At 38.1% G+C, this 5,720-nt stretch overlaps 1 protein-coding gene across 1 annotated transcript in view; it reads left to right on the top strand.

Moving 5' to 3' along the window:
• The first annotated feature begins 3,182 nt into the window (after positions 1-3,182).
• Positions 3,183-5,720, top strand: part of AP4S1 (adaptor-related protein complex 4, sigma 1 subunit) — a 51,166-nt gene continuing 48,628 nt past the window's right edge. The window contains exon 1 of the mRNA XM_010847019.1: positions 3,183-5,696. The gene's annotated coding sequence lies outside the window, so the exon portion shown is untranslated. The remainder of the gene's footprint in view (positions 5,697-5,720) is intronic.

Genomic DNA, 5,720 nt, shown 5'->3' with positions numbered 1-5,720 from the left:
ACAGTGACTGCAGCCACAAAATTAAAAGACTTGCTCCTTGGAAGAAAACCTATGACAAACCTAGACTGTGTATTAAAAAGCAGAGATATCACTCTGCCAACAAAGGTCCATATAGTGAAAGCTTTGGTTTTTCCAGTAGTCATGTATGGATGTGAGAGTTGGACCATAAAGAAGGCTGAACACTGAAGAATTAATGCTTTCCAACTGTGGTACCGGAGAAAACTTGGGAGTCCCTAGGACAGCAAGGAAATCAACCCTGAAATATTCACTGTAAGGACTAATGCTGAAGCTCCGATACTTCAGCCACCTAATACAAACAGCTGACTCACTGGAAAAACCCTAATACTGGGATAGATTGAGGGCAAGAGGAGAAGCAGGTAACAGAGGATGAAATGGCTGGATGGCATCACTGACTCAACGGACATGAGTTTGAGCAAACCTTGGGAGATAGTGAAGGACACGGAAGCCTGGCGTGCTGCAGTTCATGGGGTTGCAGAGTCGGACACAACTTAGTGAGTGAAAACAAACAAACAACCTATGCATTAACTTAAAATAATTCTTGGCTGGCATATAAAAACTGCTCAATAATTGCTTAGTGAAAGCTCACTATCTACAACGGTTTCCCATTATATTTATTTTCTCAACATCCTGTTAATTTCTGATTTATCACATTTTATTATATCTAGAGTACAATCTCCAACAGCAGCAAGTTCCTTGCTTCATACATCATTATATATCCAGTATATAGCACAAAGTAACACTCAAATATATTCACTGAATAGTCATACTAGAATCAATAAACCCAAAGACTCAACATTTTTAGAAGAACCTACTGATCTCTTTAGCATCTACCAATGGGAAGGATGATAATAAACTAACAAAAACAGGGAATAAAGGAGAATGATCAAGTTAAGTGCGCCTTGGTGGGGGGGAAGAGGCAGGCATTTGAGATGAAATAAATAATGGATGTATTGAATCTGAAGCAGAAAATTTACAGAGAAAGTTAGAAATATTTTTGAGATATCTGAAAGTCAAAGATACAGTAGTAACTAACAACATGGCTTCCAGAGGCAGCCTGCCTAGGTTTAAATTCCAGCTCTGCTACTCTTAGATTACTTAACCTCTGGGCCCAATAGCCTAGCATCAAACTAAACAAAATAACAACAAGAGAAACCAACTGTGCCCAACTCATTGGGTTTTAGGATTTAAGGACTAAATACTAAAGCACTGGAATAACACTTAGCAAAAGCAAGCAAGCAAGCAAACAAACAAAAAAAATCCACTGTGTATTTCTGTAAAAAGAACCAGAAACCCAGGTAACAATAACTGAAACCAAAGTAGAAGAAACATATGAAGATGATAAGTAGATCAAAAGGAAAATAAGGGATTACAGAGTAGTGGCCAAAGAAAAGGATTTTGAGGAAGAACCGTCAACAGCAGAAAGTGCTGGCTAAGTACTTATGATCTGTGAGAAGGCAGCAAGATTTGGCAATTTGAAGGTCAATCACCGACAGAAAAAAGTGTCCTATTAAGCTCAGTCGGGAGTAATGAGACAATAGAGCAAAAAGATTATACAGGATTAAAAAGTAAATAGAGAAAAAGAATTATATATTAATGGTCCCCAAACTTTTTGTTTCCAAGACTTAAAAAACAGGGAGAATATGACATAAGATTATGGACTTTTAATTCTACCAAATAATTTTTTTTTTTACTGTCACCATCATTTGAAATAGAAAAAGTGCGTAACAGCAAGACTTTATGAAGGCTGAAACTCTCAATAAAAAGAGTACTTTAATGAAAAATCTCTATATTATTTTTTTGTAATTTCATAGATTGACAAAAATTTTGTAATAAAAAAGGAACAGGATTTGACTAGACTTGATTTGGATAGACTATCCAAAGGAAACTCTGACAATAATAGATTAGAAGAGAAACACCTACTGCCCCCAATTCAAAAGGAAGAAATCAAGTTATGTCTGAGAGAAATATCTCCTATTAAGATCTTTAAGTGGCAATATCTGTCTAGTTATCACAAATCTGTATGCCAGAGTATGCAAACACAAACGCTAAAAGTTTACATTTGCTAGAGAATTAGTAATTTTAGAAGACAAATACCAGGACTATATTTTCTACCTATCACTTGTGTCATAACTAGACCTACCCATGTCATGGCGGCTTAATAAAACTCTTGAAACATACTGCAGTGGTGCTGTATGTTGTTGTTTAGTTGCTAAGTCATATGTGACTCTTTGTAACCCCGCGGACAGTTTCCCACTAGGCTCCTCTGTCCATGGGATTTCCCAGGCAAGAATACTGGAGTAAGTTGCTATTTCCTTCTCCAGATGATCTTCCCCACCCAGGGATTGAACCCACGTCTCTATAGTAAATTGTAAGTCAGATTCTATTTCTACAAAAAATACCAAGACAATAAGAGCGGTTTCAAGAGTGGTGAGAAGACCAAAGTCTTTGGATTCAGATGAACCCAGATTCAAATCTGAGCTACAATACTTACAGCTAGCAAACAGTTACTTACATTGTTGAAGTGTGTCTCCTAATCTGTAAAACAGGAATGATATCGACCTCATCAGTTTAAAATACTGATGAAAGGGCAATTCCATTCTATATAATATGAACTGGCTGAATCCTAAAAACAGTCCATTTTTTTCAAGTCCTAGGCCAATTCAATCCAAATCTCTGGAAGATGAAACAGAGCCCTGCATAGTAGGGGGGTTGGGGCAGGGGGCATTACCAGTGATTGTCAGTAGCACTCTCACTTAGAAATAACTGGAGCCTATTATACAGAGTGAAGTAAGCCAGAAAAAAAAACACCAATACAGTATACTAACGCATATATATGGAATTTAGAAAGATGGTAACAATAACCCTGTATACAAGACAGCAAAAGAGACACTGATGTACAGAACAGTCTTTTGGACTCTGGGAGAGGGAGAGGGTGGGATGATTTGGGAGAATGGCATTGAAATATGTATAATATCATATATGAAACGAGTTGCCAGTCCAGGTTCGATGCAGGATACTGGATGCTTGGGGCTGGTGCACTGGGACGACCCAGAGAGATGGTATGGGAAGGGAGGAGGGAGGAGGGTTCAGGATGGGGAACACATGTATACCTGTGGCAGATTCATTTTGATATACGGCAAAACAAATACAATATTGTAAAGTTAAATAAAATAAAATTAAAAAAAAAAGAAAAGAAAAATCACTGTCCTGGAGCCTTATTAACGTAACTAAGTTTTTACCTGAGTCCCAGGTAAGGAACTGTCACAAAAATAAGAGTTTTAAGACATTCTTTGCTTTAGTTCCAATCTTCTAAGAAAGAACTTTATCCAAAATTTCTTTTACAGAAAAGAGAACCATACTGCAAAGTTTTAGTTTAAAAACCTTTCCAAAGCCAAGAAAAATAAAATCCACATTGAAAATTTACATCAAAAGGAGGTATACCTTAGCCTCTTTGTAGTCATTATTGAATAGTTTTAGTACTAAACACTTTAAGTAATGTATAGATGAACAGTATACTCAAGGCTGTATACCAAATGATATGCAAGTTATTTTACTTCTATGTTATCTTTCTTAAATTAAGTCTAAGTTTACAGTTTAAATGTATTCATGCTTCACGTAAACTCTCCCAATACATTTTTCATACATTTTAAAATGGACATCTCACAAGCATTCTTACTAAAGACTTTAGACATGTAAAACAAATTCAATATTCTAAATTAACTACGTAGCCCAATAAAACATAGAGAAATATATAGAACAAAAACACACAATCATGAACATTTTGTTCCAAAAGAATCAGTGTGAAATAATAAAAATTTCTAAAGGGGAAAAAAAAAAGAGTCTAGATAAACACCGAAGAACTTCTTCGAAGTAAGTAAACAAAAAGTTTAAAATGGCTATATCCGAACTAATGTGCCAACAACAGTAGATAGGCTGAAAGCAAGCAAGCAAAACAAATTTTCCTTAAAAGACTTCTGTCGAGAGGAGAATTAGAAGGCAAACCAAAACCTAAGGTAAACAATATAGATCTCAAGTGGCATAGATTTTACTAATTCAGACACAAGTAAGACATTTTGTGAAGCTTACCAATGACTAATACATTTACTAACTTAGAAAGTGTTTAAATTAAACCTTTTCCACAACAGTACAAAGGTTATAAACACTGTATTAGGGACTGGTGAAGTATTATTTAGTGAGCCTAGGCTTCAATGCATTTGTAAATGCAGTTTTCAAAAATAAATGCCTCACACTGAATATTAAGTTTGCACATGGTGTAATACAAAGTTGTTCATCAAGAGAACTTTGTATGTCCCAGATATTTTAAAGCAGAGCACACACAAAAGGAACAACACTTGACATGTTAATATTTTTTAAAAGCCCAATAGTATATCAAAGCACTAAAACACTGAATTGCCAACTTGATAAAGTGAATTCACTTTTTGGTAAGTGTCAAAATATCTGCTTTTTTACTTTTTAAAAATTTGACTTTCCCCACTTTGTAGAGACAAAAAGTCGACTGGTTCAATATCAAACTGAAGATGTATGTATTTGTTTGAGGACAACCCTTTTAAGCTAATTCAATCTTCTTTCAACACTACATTTCCCTAATCATTCACCCCAGACATATATGACATGTATATCAGCGAACAATACCACATACACTCTAAATATACAGCAGTCTGAAGAACAGGTGCAGCACTATTTACATGCATGCTTTTTTCCTTCTAAGCCTAAATTTGCTTTGGAAAGTGATTTTAAAATAAACACAAACATGCGAAAGAGGTGAACAATCCTTTTAAATGTAGCTCTTCTGAAATCCAAGACATAAGCCCTTAAACTACCAACATCTTCCAAAAGTTAGGTGAACCAGTATCTCAAAAGTTTCACCTTAAGACCGGGTCCGGCTCAATTATGAAGGTTCCTAAGGATATTTAACTCTGCTTCCCCTGTGCGAGCTGGTAATATGAAACAAAAACGTTTTACTCCAAACTAACATTACATCTTTTCTCAATCGTTTCCTGAAGACGGCACAGATAGTCTGGTTTGGCTTTTCGTGTGTAAAGACGGGAATTGAGGAGGGGAAGGCCTGCTGAAGAGTACTTTAAAAGTACAGAGCAGCGTTGATGAGTCAGTCACTAAGGACGAACTCAAAGAGAATCGAAGTGAATAAGGCAGCATCCCAGGTAAAAAGGTACTTAAAAGTTGGCGGTAGGAAATGAAAACTTCATCGGTCAGCCGCAAGCCATTGTGAGCGGCAGCAGCCCTGGAAAGAAGCGTGGCTGTCAAAGAGTAAGGGCTCCCAACTCCGGGGGAGGGGGGCAGTCACGCCAAATCGGAAACAGGGGGGTGATTCGGGAAAAGGTGGTAAAATCCCCAACCCAGTCCCTCTCCTCGGGTTCTCCGTCTTAAGAGGCATAAACAGGAGCCAGCGCAGTGCCCGACAGCCCCACGCCGGATTCTCCCACAGAGAGGAACTCGGCCCCAAACCCCGGAGGCCCGCGCAGAACGCCTCCGGAGGAGCCCCCGCAGACGCCATACTAAAAGCCAAAATGGCTGCCCCAAGGAAGCCCGCACCGCGCAGCCAGTGAGGTCTGGGTAACAAGCTTCTGCGGGAAAGGGGGAGGGGGGTTCTAGGAAGAGCCGTCTCCACGACTATCGCCCCCCGAGCCGCACAGGTAGGTTCCTCTCGGTCTCCTAAG

Source organism: Bison bison, unplaced genomic scaffold (assembly GCF_000754665.1).
Source record: "Bison bison bison isolate TAMUID 2011002044 unplaced genomic scaffold, Bison_UMD1.0 scf7180017864242, whole genome shotgun sequence".
NCBI classification, from domain to species: Eukaryota; Metazoa; Chordata; class Mammalia; order Artiodactyla; family Bovidae; genus Bison; species Bison bison.
Note: the sequence above shows the minus strand (reverse complement) of the source record. Positions and strands in the feature narration are given on the sequence as shown.